Raw genomic sequence first — 21,208 nt, 5'->3', positions numbered from 1 at the left:
TCTTTTTGCTTTTAGTTTTAGAAAAATTATAAACTTTCTGTTAGTGCCATTAGTTTTCAAATCTGAAAACTCTTTTTTTGTTTCCTTTGTTGCTTTATTTATTTTATTTTGTTTCTACTTACAACCAAAATACTTATTGTTGCTATTTTTATTTTTATTTTCAGTTTTTTGTTCTGTTTTCTGCATTATTTATTTTTTGTTGTTTTTTGCTTTATTTTTTAATTCTTTTTGCTTTTAGTTTTAGAAAAATTATAAGCTTTCTGTTAGTGCCATTAGTTTTCAAATTTGGAAACTCTTTTTTTGTTTTCTTTGTTGCTTTATTTATAAACCGGTGTGAGCGCCCTTCGGTTGGCGAGGTTTTAAAATTCATAGTTTTCAAATGAACTCTGAAAAAGTTGGCATAGCATGTGCATGTACAAAACGGACAATGGTATCATACTCGTCTGTTACAAAGTTGGCATGTTATCATCATAATAGTTGCGGGAGAAAGTCTTCACTTTTTCTTCGCTTGTGTCGTTTGCTTATTGCGCCGTAACCATGGATAATCTTCATCGTTTATCAGGATGCTTGGGTCAGCCTTGACTTTGAAGGGGGGAATTTCATGAAACTTGTCATACTCTTCAGACATGTCTGTCTTGCCCTCCACTCCCAGGATGTCCCTTTTTCCTGAAAGAACTATGTGGCGCTTTGGCTCATTGTATGATGTATTCGCTTCCTTATCTTTTCTTTTCCTCGGTCTGGTAGACATGTCCTTCACATAGATAACCTGTGCCACATCATTGGCTAGGACGAATGGTTCGTCAGTGTACCCAAGATTTTTCAGATCCACTGTGGTCATTCCGTACTGTGGGTCTACCTGTACCCCGCCTCCTGACAAATTGACCCACTTGCACTTAAACAAAGGGACCTTAAAATCTACTCCGTAGTCAAGTTCCCATATGTCTGCTATGTAACCATAATATGTGTCATTTCCATTGTCGGTTGCTTCATCAAAGCGGACACCGCTGTTTTGGTTGGTGCTCTTTTCATCTTGGTCAATCGTGTAAAATGTATTCCCATTTATCTCGTATCCTTTCCAAATCATTACAGTCGAAGATGGTCCCCTGGACAACAAGTACAGCTCATCACAAATAGTGCTGTCACCTCTGAGACGTGTTTCCAACCAACTGCTGAAAGTCCTGATGTGTTCATATGTAATCCAGTCGTCGCACTGCTCCGGGTGTTTGGAGCGCAGACTGTTCTTGTGTTCATCGACATACGGGGTCACCAAGGTAGAGTTCTGTAGAACTGTGTAGTGTGCTTGAGACCAAGAATATCCGTCCCTGCATATTATTGAGTCCCTTCCAAGCGTACCTTTTCCAGTCAGTGTCCCCTCATACCGCGATTTAGGGAGACCTATCTTCTTAAGGCCAGGAATGAAGTCAACACAAAACCCGATGACATCCTCTGTTTGATGGCCCATGGAGATGCTTCCTTCTGGCCTAGCGCGGTTATGAACATATTTCTTTAGGACTCCCATGAACCTCTCAAAGGGGTACATATTGTGTAGAAATACGGGCCCCAGAATGACAATCTCGTCGACTAGATGAACTAGGACGTGCGTCATGATATTGAAGAAAGATGGTGGGAACACCAGCACGAAACTGACAAGACATTGCGCCACATCACTCCTTAGCGTTGGTACGATTTCTGGATCGATCACCTTCTGAGATATTGCATTGAGGAATGCACATAGCTTCACAATGGCTAGTCGGACGTTTTCCGGTAGAAGCCCCCTCAATGCAACCAGAAGCAGTTGCGTCATAATCACGTGGCAGTCATGAGACTTTAGGTTCTGGAACTTTTTCTCTGGCATATTTATTATTCCCTTTATATTCGACGAGAAGCCAGTCGGGACCTTCATACTGAGCAGGCATTGAAAGAATATTTCTTTCTCTTCTTTCGTAAGAGCGTAGCTGGCAGGACCTTCATACTTCTTCGGAGGCATGCCCTCTTTTTCGTGCAAGCGTTGCAGGTCCTCTCGTGCCTCAGGTGTATCTTTTGTCTTCCCATACACGCCCAAGAAGCCTAGCAGGTTCACGCAAAGGTTCTTCGTCACGTGCATCACGTCGATCGAAGAGCGGACCTCTAGGTATTTCCAGTAGGGTAGGTCCCAAAATATAGATTTCTTCTTCCACATGGGTGCGTGATTCTCAGCGTCATTCGGAACAGCTAGTCCGCCGGGACCCTTTCCAAAGATTACGTGTAAATCATTGACCATAGCAAGTACGTGATCACCGGTACGCATGGCGGGCTTCTTCCGGTGATCTGCCTCGCCTTTGAAATGCTTGCCTTTCTTTCTACATTGATGGTTGGTCGGAAGAAATCGACGATGGCCCAGGTACACATTCTTCCTGCAGCTTGCCAGGTATATACTATCGGTGTCAAGTAAATAGTGCGTGCATGCGTGGTATCCCTTGTTTGTCTGTCCTGAAAGGTTACTAAGAGCGGGCGAATCGTTGATGGTCACGAACAGCAACGCCTTTAGGTTAAATTCCTCCTGTTTGTGCTCATCCCACGTACGTACACCGTTTCCATTCCACAGCTGTAAAAGTTCTTCAACTAATGGCCTTAGGTACACATCAATGTCGTTGCCGGGTTGCTTAGGGCCTTGGATGAGAACTGGCATCATAATGAACTTCCGCTTCATGCACATCCAAGGAGGAAGGTTATACATACATAGAGTCACGGGCCAGGTGCTGTGATTGCTGCTCTGCTCCCCGAAAGGATTAATGCCATCCGCGCTTAAAGCAAGCCATACGTTCCTTGGGTCCTTTGCAAACTCATCCCAGTACTTTCTCTCAATTTTTCTCCACTGCGACCCGTCAGCGGGTGCTCTCAACTTCCCGTCTTTCTTACGGTCCTCACTGTGCCATCGCATCAACTTGGCATGCTCTCCGTTTCTGAACAGACGTTTCAACCGTGGTATTATAGGAGCATACCACATCACCTTCGCAGGAACCCTCTTCCTGGGAGGCTCGCCGTCAACATCACCAGGGTCATCTCGTCCGATCTTATACCGCAATGCACCGCATACCGGGCATGCGTTCAGATCCTTGTAGGCACCGCGGTAGAGGATGCAGTCATTAGGGCATGCATGTATCTTCTCAACCTCCAATCCTAGAGGGCATACGACCTTCTTTGCTGCGTATGTACTGTCGGGCAATTCGTTATCCTGTGGAAGCTTCTTCTTCATTATTTTTAGTAGCTTCTCAAATCCTTTATCAGGCACAGCATTCTCTGCCTTCCACTGCAGCAATTCGAGTACGGTACCGAGCTTTGTGTTGCCATCTTCTCAATTGGGGTACAACCCCTTTTTGTAATCCTCTAACATGCGATCGAACTTCAGCTTCTCCTTTTGACTTTCGCATTGTGTCCTTGCATCGACAATGACCCGGCGGAGATCATCATCATCGGGCACATCGTCTGGTTCCTCTTGATCTTCAGCAGCTTCGCCCGTTGCAGCACCATCGTGCACATCGTCTGGTGCATCTTGATGTTCAGTAGCATCACCGTATTCAGGGGGCACATAGTTGTCATCGTACTCTTCTTCCTCGCCGTCTTCCATCATAACCCCTATTTCTCTGTGCCTCGTCCAAACATTATAGTGTGGCATGAAACCCTTCTAAAGCAGGTGGGTGTGAAGGATTTTCCGGTCAGAGTAAGACTTCGTATTCCCACATATAGGGCATGGACAACACATAAAACCATTCTTCTTGTTTGCCTCAGCCACTTCGAGAAAATCATGCACGCCCTTAATGTACTCGGAGGTGTGTCTTCACCGTACATCCATTGCCGGTTCATCTGCGTGCATTATATATAATTAAGTGTGTCAAAAATCATTACAGAACATCATGAATAGATAATTAAGTGACCAAATTAATAGAAGTTCATCATCACATAAAAACCAAAGTAGATACATAGTTCTCATCTAACAACATAAAGCTCTGCAGAGCATCTAAATTAATTAAACCATACATTGAAACTATGTAAAACATTTCAATGCGAAAACAAATGCGATCATAATCGCAACCAAGGTAACAACTGATCCAACGGCATAATGATACCAAGCCTCGGTATGAATGGCATATTTTTTAATCTTTCTCATCTTCAAGCGCATTGCATCCATCTTGATCTTGTGATCATCGACGACATCCGCAACATGCAACTCCAATATCATCTTCTCCTCCTTATGTTTTTTTATTTTTTCCTTCAAGAAATTGTTTTCTTCTTCAACTAAATTTAACCTCTCGACAATAGGGTCGGTTGGAATTTCCGGTTCAACAACCTCCTAGATAAATAAAATCTATGTCACGTTGGTCGGCATAATTTTCATAAACAATAAATGAACCAATAGTTATGAAAAGATAATATATACCACATCTGAATCATAGACAGGACGAGGGCCGACGGGGGCGGATACCAAAACCATCGGCGCACTATATAAGATGCAATAATAAAAGTAAGAAAATAATACAAGTATCTATCGAAACAAACAAGTAATAATATTTTTCCTTTCAGAAAGAAGATAAGAACAAGAGGCTCACCACGGTGGTGCCGGCGATGAGATTGGCGCGGGTGATCGACGGCGGTGAAGACAGGGACGGGGCATGACGGACCGCTAAAACTAGATAAATATTGAGGAAAATGGAGCTTGGCGGTCGAGTTTGGAGAGGAGAAACCTTAAGTAGTGTGGCTCGGGCATTCCATCGAACACCTTGTGTGCATAGGAGGTGAGCTAGAGCACCACCAAGCCCTCTCCCCCTTGGCCAGAAAAAACAGAGCAGTGTGCGCTGCTCTTGCGCGAGGGGCTATATATAGGCACCACTATTGGTCCCGGTTGGTGGCATGAACCGGGACTAAAGGTAACCCTTTTGGTCCCGGTTCATGCCACCAACCGGGACCAATAGTGGTGGGCCAGGAGCCATGACCATTGGTCCCGGTTCGTCCCACCAACCGGGACCAAAAGGTCCGGACGAACCGGGACCAATGGCCCACGTGGCCCGGCCGGCCCCCTGGGCTCACGAACCAGGGCAAATAGCTCCATTGGTCCCGGTTCTGGATTGAACCGGGACTAATGGGCTAAACTGGCCTGGACGAAAGCCATGTTTTCTACTAGTGTTTATAAGCTCCTAGCTAATTAAGCATGGCATAAGCAACTATAATCTCTAATTGTCATCGCAAACATGTTTATTCGTAATAGGCTGAATCAGGAACGATGAACTAATCATATTTACAAAAACAAGAGAGGTCGAGTTCATACCAGCTTCTCTCATCTCAATTAGTCCATCGTATATCGTCATTATTGCCTTTCACTTGCATGATCGAACGGTGTGGATAATAATAATAGTACACGTGCATTGGACTAAGCTGGAATCAGCAAGCATTCAATTCAAGGGAGAAGATAAAGTAATATGGGCTCTTGGTTAAATCAACAATCATGCATATTAGAGCCACTAAACATTTTCATTATGGTCTTCTCCTCTCGACCCCCAAAGGAAAGAAAAGATATAAAACTATTTACACGGGAAAGCTCCCAACAAGCAAGAGAAGAACGAGAAATATTTTTGGGTTTTCTTTTAATTACTACTACAAACATAAAACGTAAACTAACTATTTTTTTGGTTTTTCATAAGGTTTATTAAACACACAAGAAGAAAGCTAGAAAAAGAAATTAAACTAGCATGGATTATACAATGAAAAAGTATGAGCACCGACAACTAGAATGAGTGTGTGAACATGAATGTAATGTCGGTGAGAAATACATACTCCCCCAAGCTTAGGCTTTTGGCCTAAGTTGGTCTATGCCCATGGATCGCGGCTACTCTCCCCGGTGTACTGAGGAGTGTCATTGTACTGCCACTGACAGGCGATCTCCTCCGGATCCCACTGATAAGATGATGGGTGATAAGGGTCAAGTGGTGGTTTAGGATCGGGATCTAGAGCCGATGTCTGGCCACGGAGCGCATAGACGGCCTCTGGCAAGACGAGGTAATGGCATGCGGTCAAATCAAACAAAGAGGGCGCAGGCAGGATAATAATCTCATTGTGTCTCTTATGAAATCTCAAAATATACAGAAGCATTTTATCATCATTGTTAACAATAAACTCATTGTTAAGAAATAAACTCATGTGCTACCATGCTATTATAGTCTAGAAAAGTAGGGGGTAGCACATGAGTTTATTGGAGTGTATAGAGTTGGAGTTGAAGTGTCTACCATGCTCTTATAGTCTCGTGGGCCCCCTGATGCTCCACCAACCTCAACTCCAACTCTATATGTTCCGTTTCGCGGAGAAAACAATCAGAAAGTTTCATCGTGTTTTATGATACGGAGCCGCCACCAAGCCCTAATCTCTCTCGGGAGGGCTGATCTGGAGCCCGTTCGGGGCTCCGGAGAGGGGGATTCGTCGCCGTCGTCATCATCAACCATCCTCCATCACCAATTTCATGATGCTCACCGCCGTGCTGAGTTATTCCATCATAGGCTTGCTGGACGGTAATGGGTTGGATGAGATTTACCATGTAATCAAGTTAGTTTTGTTAGGGTTTGATCCCTAGTATCCACTATGTTCTGAGATTGATATTGCGATGACTTTGCTATGCTTAATGCTTGTCACTAGGGCCCGAGTGCCATGATTTCAGATCTGAACCTATTATGTTTTCATGAATATATGTGAGTTCTTGATCCTATCTTGCAAGTCTATAGTCACCTATTATGTGTTATGATCCGACAACCCCGAAGTGACAATAATCGGGATACTTCTCGGTGAGGACCGTAGTTTGAGGAGTTCATGTATTCACTAAGTGCTAATGCTTTGGTCCGATACTCTATTAAAAGGAGATCTTAATATCCCTTAGTTTCCATTAGGACCCCACTGCCACGGGAGGGTAGGACAAAATATGTCATGCAAGTTCTTTTCCATAAGCACGTATGACTATATTCGGAATACATGCCTACATTACATTGATGAACTGGAGCTAGTTCTGTGTCACCCTATGTTATAACTATTACATGAGGAATCGCATCCGACATAATTATCCATCACTGATCCAATGCCTACGAGCTTTTCACATATTGTGCTTTGCTTATTTACTTTTCCGTTGCTACTGTTACAGTTACTACAAAACTGCTATCGTTACTTTTACCACTGTTACCGTTACTATCATACTGCTTTAATACTAAATACTTTGCTGCAGATACTAAGTTATCCAGGTGTGGTTGAATTGACAACTCAACTGCTAATACTTGAGAATATTCTTTGGCTCCCCTTATGTCGAATCAATAAATTTGGGTTGAATATTCTACCCTCGAAAACTGTTGCGATCCCCTATACTGGTGGGTTATCAAGACTAATTTTTGGCGCCGTTGCCGGGGAGCATAGCTCTATTCTTTGAGTCACTTGGGATTTATATCTTCTTATCACTATGAATAACTTGAAAGATGCAAGAACTAAGATTTTTTCCCTCAACTACGAGGGGAGGTAAGGAACTGCCATCTAGCTCTGCACTAGATTCTCCTTCTGTTATGAGTAAGCTTGCGACACCTAAACCTGCTACTGCTATGAATTCTGATATGTCGCATGTTATTGATGATGCCACTTCTCCTATGCATGATACTTATGATGAAACTACTTCTATGCTTGATACTACTGTTCCATTAGGTGAATATCTTGATGAACAACTTGCTAGGGTTAGAGAGAACGAAAATTATTGAAGATGATATTATTGATGATAGTGATGATGAAGGTTCTCCCACTAATTATGAACTGCCTGTTGTTCCTGAGGGTTATCTTATGGATGAAAAAGCTGCTAGAGATATTTTTGCTTGCAATGATAGATATGATCTTAAGAAAATATCTATATCTCAGGATCAATAGAGAATTCATAATCCTTATCAGTAACACAGATAGGTGAAGTACCAAAAGCGGGGTGAGGTTTCATTCTAGCATTAAGAGATTGCTTCTTCCATTGCAAGCAAAGGACCACTTGGATAGTTGTGTTGGTTGTGTTTTCAGGGAAAGAAAAGTCTACCAAGCTGAATTGCTATTGAATAATATGTTAACTAATGAAAATAATTGGACTCTTCCTGAACCAATTTCTGAGCCAATTGAGCCAACTCCTGAGCCTATTCCTAAACCAACTTCGAAGAACAGGGGTGTTCTATTTCTCAGTCCTGAAGATATGAAAGAGGCAAAGAAATCTATGAAAGAAAAAGGTATTAAAGCTTAAGATGTTAAGAATTTACCTCCTATTGAAGAAATACATGGTCTTAATATACCCCCTAGCAATAATAACGATGTAGAGATTGAACCTGCTGTTGATCTTGATAACCCACAATCAAAGAATCAGCGTTATGATAAAAAGAGATTTTGTTGCTAGGAAGCACGGTAAAGAAAGAGAACCATGTGTTCAGAAACCCATGCCCTTTCCTCCTTAACCATCCAAGACAAAGGATGATGAGGATTTTGAGCGCTTTGCTGAAATGATTAGACCTATCTTCTTACGTATGCGCCTAACTGATATGCTTAAAGTAAATCCTTATGCTAAATATATGAAGGATATCATTACAAATAAAAGAAAGATACCGGAAGCTAAAATTTCCACCATGCTTGCTAGTTATACTTTTAAGGGTGGAATACCAAAGAAACTTGGAGATCCAGGAGTACCAACTATACCATGCTCCACTAAAATAAATTATGTTAAAACTGCTTTATGTGATCTTGGAGCCGGTGTTAGTGTTATGCCTCTCTCTTTATACCGTAGACTTGAATTGAATAAGTTGACACCTACTGAAATATCCTTGCAAATGGCTAACAAATCAACTGCTATACCTGTCGGTATTTGTGAGGATGTGTCTGTTGAGGTTGCAAATGTCACTATCTTAACGGACTTTGTTATTCTTGATATTCCCGAGGACGATAGTATGTCAATTATCCTTGGTAGACCTTTTTTGAATACTGCAGGGGCTGTTATTGATTGCAACAAAGGCAATGTCACTTTTCATGTTAATGGTAATGAGCATACGGTACACTTTCCGAGGAAACAACCTCAAGTTCATAGCATCAATTCTATTGGAAAAATTCTAACTATCATTATTGGGGGTTTTGAATTTCCTCTTCCTACTGTCAAGAAAAAGTATGATATTCTTATTGTTGGGCATGTGCATATCCCGGTTGAGGTAACCTAGTGTTATTCGAAATTTCTCCGATTCCGTGTTATTCGGAATGAGTTTGTTAACAAGACTTGATCAACCTTGTTAGTGGATTCATTTTGATGATCATGAGATGGATGAAACTAGAAGGCACAACCTTCTGTACCCTCTTTTTACTTTTTGTTATTTAGAATAAATAAAGCAAAAATAGTATTATCTATCTGTTTTTTGAATTATCCATGCAATAAAAATTTTCCAAAAATAAAAGTGCTCCAAATGCCCTGCAAATTTAGTATGATTTTTTATGGAATATTTGAGGATTTTAGGCACTGAGAACACAGCAGGGGGGCAAGCACCTGGCCATGAGGGTGGAGGGCGTGCCCACTCCCCCTGGGTGTGCACCCCTGTCTCGGGGGCCCACGATGGCCCCCCTCCACTTATTCCTGAACCCACACACTCCATTTTCCTCCCAAAAAATCCCCATCCAGCTCAAGCACGAGTTCTAGCTCATTTTGCTGCGATTTTCGATCTCCTTGCTCAAAGCTCCATTCACAAAACTGCTTTGGGAGATTGTTGCTTGGTATGTGACTCCTCCAATGTCCAATTACTTTTTGTTCGAGTGCTTTATTCATTTCAAATTTTTTCTGCATAGATGACCCTGTTCTTGAGCTTGCATGTCAAATTTATGAGGTCCCAAGTAATTTTAATGCATGATATAGGCTCTAGGCACTTGTGGGACTAGTTGCTCTCAATCTTGTTTATATTGATTCACTTTTGTTTTGAAGTTACTAAAAATTTCAGAAATTTTCAGAAAATGATAAGGAGATTATTGAGGAGCTCTTCTAGCCAAGGTTCCAAGGATAAACAAGCTAAGGAGAAAGAAAAGGCCAAGTATAATCTTCCTCGCGTAGCGGAAGTAAGGCCTTGTGAATGGCCATGTGATGATTTCTTGAGAGCAGCCGGGATTTATGAAGACTTTTATTCATTGGCTGAAGATGCGGGCCTCACCGACTTCCTCCACAACTGGATCGATCAGTATCTCTTACTCACCAATACTTTCGTGCAAAACTTTTACTATTATCCTAAGAATTCACCTCCTTCAGTATCTTTTCATTTATATGATGAGACTAAGGAAATGTCATTATGTAAATTTTGTGCGGTTTGTAGAATACCCTTTGAGGGCAGCTTAGATGAACCACATCGTAAAGATGTAGATGGTTTTGTTAACACTATTACTTTAGGGGATTCGAAGAAGGGTTCCGATGCGAGAATCACTAGCATACATTTTCCTGTTTTACGCTACTTTGCCATATTTGCTAGTCGATGCTTAATTGCTCGTGGAAATAGTGGAAACTTCAGTGTTCCTGAAATTATTATTCTGTTTCATGCCTTATTCGGTGATAACACTTTTAGTATGGGTGTCGTTATTGCTAAATGGTCAAGCCTAAATCATACAAAGGGCCCCATCTTTGGAGGTATTTATGCTACACGTCTTGCTGAACATTTTGAGATACCTATTAGGCATTATGAGAAAGAGGAGACACTGCTACCCCTTTCCTTCTTAGATTACAGGAGCATGGTAGTGCATGAGTCTATTGTTGACAACAAAGATAAGATGCTTCTGTATAACCTGAGATTTAATTAGAAACACAATGAGATTATTACCCTGCCTAGGCCTTTGTTGTTTGATTTAACTGCAGATAATTACCTTGTCTTGCCGGAAGCGGTGTACGCTCATCGAGGCCAAACATCCGCACTAGAGCCTGAGCCGGAACCTCCACTAGACCCTTATCGTCCATCATCTTATCAGTGGGATCCGGAGGAGATCGCTAGCCAGTGGTATCCTGATGACACTCCTCAGTACACCGGGGAGAGTAGCCGCGATCCTTGGCAATAGACCAACTTAGGCCAAAAGCCTAAGCTTGGGCGAGTACGTATTTCTCACCGACTTTACATTCATTGTTCACACTCTATTCTAGTTGTCGGTGCTCATACTCTTTCATTGTATTATCCATGTTAGTTTAAATTTCTTTTTCTAGCTTTCTTCTTGTGTGTTTGATAAACCTTAAGAAAACCAAAAAAATTAGTTAGTTTATTTCCATGCTTGTAGTAGTAATTAAAATGAAAAACCAAAAAGATTTCTCGTTCTTCTTTTGCTTGTTGGGAGCTTTCCTGTGTAAATAGTTTTATTTCTTTTCTTTCCTTTGGGGATAAAGAGTAGAAGACCATAATGAAAATGTTTAGTGGCTCTCATATGCATAATTGTTGATTTAACTTAGAGCCCATATTACTTTGTCTTCTCTCTTGAATTGAATGCTTGCAGATTCCAGCATAGTCCAATGCATACACATCGTTCGGTCGTGCAAGTGAAAGGCAATAATGACGATATATGATGGACTAATTGAGATGAGAGAAGCTGGTATGAACTCGACCCCTCTTGTTTTTGTAAATATGATGAGTTCATCGTTCCTGATTCAGCCTATTATGAGTAAACATGTTTGCAATGACATTTAGAGATCATAGATACTTATGCCATGCTTAATTAGCTATGCGTTTATAATGGTTTACCTTGCGTGCCAACATGCTATTAAAATGGTTGTGGTGTGGTATGATGGGATGGTATCCTCCTTTGAATGAATTGAGTGACTTGACTTGGCACACATTCACGCATGTAGTTGAAACAAATCAACATAGCCTTCACGATATTTATGTTCATGGTGGATTATATCCTACTCATGCTTGCACCTGGTATAGATTAATTTTAATGCATGTTCATGACTGTTGTCGCTCTCTCAGTTGGTCGCTTCCCAGTCTTTTGCTAGCCTTCACCTGTACTAAGCGGGAATACTGCTTGTGCATCCAAACTCCATAAACCCCAAAGTTATTCCATATGAGTCCACCATACCTTCCTATATGCAGTATCTAACTGCCATTCCAAGTAAATTTGTATGTGCCAAACTCCAAACCTTCAAATGAAATTCTGTTTTGTATGCTCGAGCAGCTCATGTTTCAACTAGGGCTGTCTGTATCTTCCATGCTAGGTGGGTTATTCTCAAGAGGAGTGGACTCCGCTCCTCATTCATGGGAAAATGGCTGGTAACCGGGATGCCCAGTCCCATGATCAAAAAGATCAAAGCAAATCAAAATAATTAAAACAAAACTCCCCCAGGGCTGTTGCTAGTTGGAGGCACTCGTTGTTTCGAGCAAGCCATGGATTGATGCTTGTTGGTGGTGGGGGAGTATAAACTTTTACCATTCTGTTTGGCAACCGCCTATAATGTGTGTAGCATGGAAGATATCGCCATCTCATAGTTGTTGCATTGACAGTGAAAGTATACCGCTCAAAATGTTATTCATCTCTATTTTAAAATAGAGCTCTAGCACCTCTACAAATCCCTGCTTCCCTCTGCGAAGGGCCTATCTATTTAATATTTATGTTGAGTCATCACCCTCTTATTAAAAAGCACCCGCTGGAGAGCACACTGTCATTTGCATGCATTAATATTAGTTTATATTGGGTATGACTTGACTTGATCTCTTTTACCATGAATTACAATGTTTAGTCAGTCCTTGATCTTTAAAGGTGCTCTGCATTTATGTTTTGCAGTCTCAAAAAGGGCTAGCGAGATACCATTTTGTCATATCATATCATGATTGTTTTGAGAAAGTGTTGTCATCCGAGTTTCATTATTATTGCTCGCTAGCGGATTATGCCATTGATATGAGTAAACATGAGACCTAAGTGTTATTGTGAATATGGTTGGTTCATAATATTTGCTAAAAACTTGAATGCTGGCTTTACATATTTACAACAACAAGAGCAAACAGAGTTTGTAAAAGTTTTTCTTTATCACTTTCAGTTTATCAACTGAATTGCTTGAGGACAAGCAAAGGTTTAAGCTTGGGGGAGTTGATACGTCTCCAACGTATCTACTTTTCCAAACACTTTTGCCCTTGTTTTGGACTATAACTTGCATGATTTGAATGAAACTAACCCGGACTGACGCTGTTTTCAGCAGAACTGCCATGGTGTTGTTTACTGTGCAGAAAACAAAAGTTCTCGGAATGAGCTGAAAATCCAAGGAGATAACTTTTGGAAAATATAAAAAATACTGGCGAAAGAATCAAGGCCAGGGGGCCCACACCCTGTCCACGAGGGTGGGGGGCGCGCCCCCTCCCCGTGGGCGTGCCACCTACCCCTGGGTGCGCCCCATGTCTCATGGGACCCCTGATGCTCCACCGACCTCAACTCCAACTCTATATATTTCGTTTCGCGAAGAAAAAAATCAGAGAGAAAGTTTCATCGTGTTTTACGATACGGAGCCGCCGCCAAGCCCTAATCTCTCTCGGGAGGGCTGATCTAGAGTCCGTTCGGGGCTCCGAAGAGGGGGATTCGTCGCCGTCCTCATCATCAACCATCCTCCATCACCAATTTCATGATGCTCACCGCCGTGCATGAGTAATTCCATCATAGGCTTGCTGGACGGTGATGGGTTGGATGATATTTACCATGTAATCAAGTTAGTTTTGTTATGGTTTGATCCCTAGTATCCACTATTTTCTGAGATTGATGTTGCTATGACTTTGCTATGCTTAATGCATGTCCCTAGGGCCCGAGTGCCATGATTTCAGATCTGAACCTATTATGTTTTCATGAATATATGTTAGTTCTTGATCCTATCTTGCAAGTCTATAGTCACCTATTATGTGTTATGATCCGACAACCCCGAAGTGACAATAATTGGGATACTCTCGGTGATGATCGTAGTTTGAGGAGTTCATGTATTCACTAAGTGCTAATGCTTTGGTCCGGTACTCTATTAAATGGAGGACTTAATATCCCTTAGTTTCCATTAGGACCCTGCTGCCACGGGAGGGTAGGACAAAAGATGTCATGCAAGTTCTTTTCCATAAGCTCGTATGACTATAGTCGGAATACATGCCTACATTACATTGATGAACTGGAGCTAGTTCTGTGTCACCCTATGTTATGAATATTACATGAGGAATCGCATCCGACATAATTATCCACCACTGATCCAATGCCTACATTACATTGATGAACTGGAGCTTTGCTTATTTACTTTTCTGTTGCTACTGTTACAATTACAACAAAACTGCTATCGTTACTTTTACCACTGTTATCGTTACTATCATACTGCTTTGCTACTAAATACTTTGCTGCAGATACTAAGTTATCCAGGTGTGGTTGAATTGACAACTCAACTGCTAATACTTGAGAATATTCTTTGGCTCCCCTTGTGTCGAATCAATAAATTTGGGTTGAATACTCTACCCTCGAAAACTGTTGCGACCCCCTATACTTGTGGGTTATCAACACCGATCATGGAGTTTACCTCCGCGGATATCTTTCAGCACTCACCCTTGGGCGACGTGCTTAATTCACTGAAATCTCTCTCCCTCTCAGGAGACTCCTGGCCGAACTATGTCCGGCTTGAGTGGGAAGCGGACGATGAAGAAATTCCTTCCCCACCCACCACCCACTTAATAGACACTGTCGACGACTCAACCGACATGCTTGATTTCGACTCCAAAGACATCGACGGTATAGACGACGATGCCGGAGAAGAATAGGAACCACCGCCCGAAGAGCGATGGACAGCCACCTCATTGTATGATATATACATGGTGGACACACCCGAATTAAACAACGGCGAGGAACGGAATTATGCAGCGGAGGATAATCCTCTTGAGAAGCAACCAAAGCGACAACGTCGGCACCGCTCTAAAACCCGCCTCGGCAAAAATAGCGATAACAACGCAAGAAAGAATAATACCCCGGTCGACTCCAAAGGAAACAACGACCCCATGGACCCAGCGATGGAGCAGGATGAGCCAGGGGACGACGAACATAGTCCGGGGCCACTGTCCGATCATAGCGATGGCGGAGATAAAACTCATAAATCTGTCTCCGGAGAGGAGAACAGTCCGAACAACGATGCACTCATCATCCCAGAAAAGCGCTTGGAACAAGAGAACCTCCACAGAAGTCTTATCGCCACCGCGAGGAGCTTGAAGAAGCAGAAGCAAAGGCTTAAGGCCGCGTAGGATACGCTCAACCGCAGATGGAACAAAGTGCTCGACACTGACGAAAAGTTATCGCCACACAAAGAGCTAACCAAAGCACAAGCTACTGCCCGAATTGACGACGAGGCCATGGAGCCCATTCCGCCGAAAAATAATACGGCCGATCTACCAAACCAACCACCCCATGGCCGCGATAGGGCGGCTAATGACACCGCACACAAGTCAGCACACGATTTACGTGAGCACCTGGACAAAAAAGCCGGCATGGCCAGGTCCATCTATGGATCTAGGAAGCGTGCTCTGTCGCAGGATCACGACCACCAAAACGACTATACTGATCGAATACCAGCTCGGAATCAACACCGAACACTACAACCGTCGGAAGCATGCCATGACACATCCAAATACAGGGGTGCCGCACACCCCCTGTGCTTCATCAATGAGGTGCTGGATCATGAATTTCCAGAAGGATTTAAACCCGTAAACGTAGAGGCATACGACGGAACAACAGACCCTGCCGTCTGTATTGAGGACTTCATTCTTCACATCCACATGGCTCGCGGAGATGATCTCCACGCCATCAAATACCTGCCCCTCAAGTTGAATGGACCAGCTCGGCATTGGTTGAAAAGCCTCCCCGAAAACTCAATTGGAAGTTGGGAGGAACTTGAGGATGCTTTCAGGGATAATTTTCAAGGGACCTATGTCCGACCTCCAGATACAGACGATTTAAGTCACATAATTCAACAACCCGGAGAGTCAGCCCGTAAGCTTTGGAACAGGTTTCTCACCAAGAAGAATCAAATTGTCGACTGCCCGAATGACGAAGCCTTAGCGGCTTTCAAGCACAGTATCCAGGATGAATGGCTTGCCAGACACCTCGGCCAGGAAAAGCTGAGGACAATGGCAGCCCTAACAAGCCTTATGACCCGCTTTTGCGCGGGAGAGGACAGTTGGTTAGCCCGCAGCGGCATCAATGACCCAGGCACATCCGAAATCAGGGATGGCAATGGGAAGCCGTGACACAGTAAAAACAAGCGTCGAAACAATGAAGACAGCCTAGACAACACGACGGTAAATGCCGGATTCAGGGGCTCTCGACCCGGTCAATGGAACAAGCCATTTAAAGGCAGCAGAGATGGACCATCTAGCCTAAACAAAATTCTAGACAGATCATGTCAGATTCATGGCACCCCCAAGAAACCTGCAAATCACACCAACAGAGAATGTTAGGTCTTCAAGCAGACCGGCAAGCTAAACACCGAACAGAAAGGGAAGGAAACGCCAAGTGAAGACGAGGACGAGCCTCGCCAGCCGAACACTGGGGGACAGAAAAAATTTCCACCGGAGGTCAAAACAGTGAACATGATTTACGCAACCCACATACCAAAGAGGACACGCAAACGCGCACTCCGAGACATATACGCTGTAGAACCCGTTGCCCCAAAATTCAACCCATGGTCGGCCTGCCAGATCACTTTCGATCGCAGGGATCATCCGACTAGTATTCGACATGGAGGTTTGGCTGCCTTGGTACTCGACCCAATAATTGACGGATACCATCTCACCCGAGTCCTCATGGACGGTGGCAGTAGTCTTAATCTGATATATCAGGATACTGTCCGCAAAATGGGGATAGACCCGTCAAGAATTAGACAAAGCAGTACTACCTTGAAAGGAGTAATACCAGGCATAGAGGCCCACTGCACGGGCTCTCTGATACTAGAGGTTGTATTCGATTCGCCCGACAACTTCCGAAGCGAAGAACTAATCTTCGACATCGCTCCATTCCGAAGCGGCTACCATGCACTACTCGGGAGAACGGCCTTCGCTCGTTTCAATGCAGTTCCGCATTACGCTTATCTTAAACTTAAGATGCCCGGTCCACATGGCGTCATCACAATTAGTGGAAATACAGAGCGTTCCTTACGTGCGGAAGAATATGTGGCGGCTCTAGTAGCCGAACCACTGAACGGCCTCTCCAACCAGAATAAATGATCGGTCGTCAAGACCACGGACACGGTTAGATGAGTCCAGCGCACGACCAGTTGTAGCAGCCCAGATAAACCTGAGCTTGGGATGATGGATATACCCCCATAGGTGGTGCTAGGGGCTGCCTGCATGTAAAAAGGCCCATAGTTCGGCTCAACCCTATTGATACAATAATAGATTGCATTTTCATGGTTCATTAAGAATAACCAACTTTTCGCACGATCACACCAGATTCTTTCACCTGGGTTTTTCTTTTTTACAGATGATCGTCATGCTACACCCTTCCAGGATACGGCACAAGGGAGACAAAGGCATAGACGTGCATCAGGGCCCCATTAAAAGGTTTCTTTTTAGATTAAGACCCTGTGTAAACCTTTTTTAGTGTATCTTGTTGCTCACACCCTCCGGGCACTTAAAACAACCGAGAGGGACACTGGCGTTATTGGCATTTCATCACGCCAAATTAATGCACATACCTGGATATTCAGGGCTCATTATCGAGGGCGATACTCAGCCTGGTATATGTTTTAAAGTCCGAACACCTTCAGGAGTGTTCGATGTCGCGAGTTTGGCCTTATATGCATCAGCTCCGAATCATGTCTTTGGTCAATAGTTGGGTTTGCCCGGCTCCGGTGTTTTGCTACCTTACGTTCCGCTCTATCGGCTAAGGTGGCACCAGGAGAACTACTGCGATTGTGCCCTGGTTCACCTGGATGAGCACCTCAGTAGAGAAAGCCGAAAAATGACTATCATGATAAAGCGAGAGACTGGTCAAGCACTCGATGACTCAGCGGAATCTTCGAGATTCCTCCGCATTAACGAAGGACCGGTTTCTCGGTCATGTATGTACGCGCACTGTATTCGGATGACCGCGGAAGTACCAGGGGCTATATAGTAGCCCCACCGTGAAACTCCTATGGCTAAGTGAAAGTGTTAAAGCTATATAGTCCGATTGCCTTGTTCGCCACGCTATCACCTCCTTAAACGGACCAAGACGTTGGATCAAGTGTGACTACTCGCTTTACCGAGCACCCCCGCATTATATGCGTTTGGGCTGAAGCCGAGGACTATAAACTTTCAGGTTATATACATACATACATAAACGGCAGCACAGGAGGCACTATAATACTTTACAGGCAAAAGTATAAACACAGCCTTTATAATCAAAATAAGATTGTTTTTACAATCAAGATACATGTCACTCGAACATGGTATTCTTTGAGCACTGAGCCTCTATTAAACGGGCACCTTCTAGGACTTCTTCAAAAAATAGTGCTCGGGCGAGTCATGGCCCCCAGGCGGACCCCTGGTTGCAACAGCGGTGGCCTCCATCTTCGCCCAATATGTCTTAACACGGGCAAGAGCCATCCGCGCACCTTCTATGCACGCTGACCTTTTAGCAGCGTTGATATGTGGCACAACACGAAGAAATCGTTGCACTAAACCAAAATAGCTATCCGGACTTGGTTCCTTCGGCCACAGATGATCCACGACAGTCTTCATGGCAAGCCCGGACAACCTATGGAGCTCGGCACACTTGGCCATTTGCTCATTCAACAGAAGTGGATGCCTCGGAATACTGAACTGCGACCAGAATAATCTTTCCACCTCATGGTCTTTCTGATCTTTGAAATACTCAGTCGCATCAGCAGCACTCTTTGCTAAATCCAAGTATGTGTCTGCAGAACTCCACAGTTGATCAAGAGGGGCATACTTCGGATCACCGAACATCATCTGCAATAAGAAGGGCTTCCCAGCCGTGATATCTCCGGCTTGATGAAGCTCCTCCCGCGCCGCTCTGATTTCAGAGCGCGTCTCCTTGGCTGCTTCCAAGGCCTTCTTCAAGTCAGCCACTTTCGCTTGGCTTTCCCTTTCGAGGAGCTCATAGCGGCTGGTGGCATTCTGCAGCTCAAGAGCCATGTTGGCTATTTTCTCTTCGCTCTGGCGATGAGCAGCTTGTTCGGCTTTTAACTCTTTGGCCGCCTTCAGGGCGGCCGCATCACTTCTCCTGGCTTGTTCCTTGGCTCGGGCAAGTTCTGCCCGAAGGGTCTCCACGACGGCAGCCCCATCTGCAGTCAAAGCATATTATAGATATTAGCATCATGCTCCTCTTAATATTTGCTGACCACCCGAATATACATACCCTCTGCCTCGTCAAGCCACTTTTTCACAAGCGTGATGTCCGCATCCACCACGTCAAGCTGCCGCCTCAATTCGGCAACATCAGCAGTCCGGTCAGCCGCCGGACCCTTAGCCGCCTACGCATGAAAGCAGCGCTATCATTACCTGAGACTATGATCCTCTGTTTGTCGCCTCTGGACGGCAACCAGAGTCTCAGGGGCTACTATCTATACAGAGCACACCTAGCATGTGCGGTACATTCAAAAACATATATATTACTTTGCGTACCTCAAAGCCTCTTAGTAGGCTCGTAAAAGCTTCATTCAAACCGCCTTTTGCGGATGAGATCCTCTCAACCACCGTACCTATTAAGGTCCGATGTGCCTCTGAGATAGCCGCTTGCTCCAAAAGATCCATCAATGTGTCCAGTTATACACCGGATAGTCCCGGGCTTTTTCTATTGGTCTCTTAGGAGCCGAGAACCCCGAACTTTGGGCGGCTGAAGAGTTACCTTCTGGCCTTTGCAGATTAGGAGAAATCCTCCGCGACGACACCTCAGGGTTGTCCGTCTCACGAGGCGGGGAGGCAGGAGGAGGTGTTTCGCTCTCCATCATCTCCGGAAGAAGATCCCCCGAGGACGAACTTTGTTGAGAAGGGCTATGAGTCGGACTGCAAAACATATGCCTCGGTTATTATTCTAAGGAAAAAGCAGGGCATATTTACTAATGTGCCTTTGTTTACTTACAGCTCGGCTAACGGCTGGCCCCCTTGCGGGAGCTGTGCGGTAAGGATGCCCTCTGGGGCAGGGCCCCCTGGCGAGGGTTTCTTCCCTCTTTTGGAAACCTCCGTTTCCAAGTCTTCAGGGGTGGCCCTTTTCTTCCCGTGGGGAGAGGTGATTATAGATTCACCTCCCCGATCATCCTCCTTCACGGAGGCACTAATTCCCCCAGTTTGGATGTGTAACGTATGAAGCCTGATTTCGGCTTCTCTATTTCTCCCCTCGTCCTCTCCTGATGGCACTTGATAGGGTGCGTGAGCCGACATCCTGGTTAGTACAGGCCGGCGATCCTTCAGGGAAGAAGGGTCGAACACCTGATCCTCTCCGCCTTTCTTATCTAGTCCTGGCCGAAGGCAATTTTTCAGAATGATGTTATGACAAATATAATAACAGCATGTTCGGTCGCGGAGTTACTTACTTGGGTATCTGGGCGGTCGCAATTTAGGCCCGCATCCTCGGTGGTGTCCGGACACTTTATTCCTAATCTGAAGAATAATCGATACATCCCTTCGAGCATCACGCCGAAGAAGTGCTGAATAGTTCGCGGTCCTTCCGGGTTGAACTCCCACATACGGAGAGATCGACATTGGCACAACAAGACCCGACAAACTAGCATTACCTGAATTACTTTGACGAGACTGACATCGCTCTTGAGAAGATCTCGGATGTGGCTTTGCAATGACAACACGTCATTAACTGGCCCCTAGTACAACCCTTTGTTGACCCATGACGCCAGTTGGGGCGGAGGGCCCGAGCCGAAGGTTGGTGCGGCCACCCGCTTTGTACCTCGGGGTGCTGTGATGTAGAACCACTCCCGTTGCCATAAGTCGGACACCTCCGGGAAGGATCCCTTTGGCCATAGGGCGTCGGCACCTTTGCTTATTATAGCGCCTCCGCACTCCGCGCGTGTCGCCCGTCGATCATCTTCGGCTTCACATTGAAGGTCTTGAGCCATAAGTCGAAGTGTGGGGTAATGCGGAGGAAGGCTTCACACACGACAATAAACGACGAGATGTGGAGGATGGAATCTGGAGCTAGATCATTGAAATCTAGCCTGTAATAAAACATGAGCCCTCTT

The sequence above is a fragment of the Triticum aestivum genome, chromosome 4A (genome assembly GCF_018294505.1).
Source record: "Triticum aestivum cultivar Chinese Spring chromosome 4A, IWGSC CS RefSeq v2.1, whole genome shotgun sequence".
NCBI classification, from domain to species: domain Eukaryota; kingdom Viridiplantae; phylum Streptophyta; class Magnoliopsida; order Poales; family Poaceae; genus Triticum; species Triticum aestivum.
Note: the sequence above shows the minus strand (reverse complement) of the source record.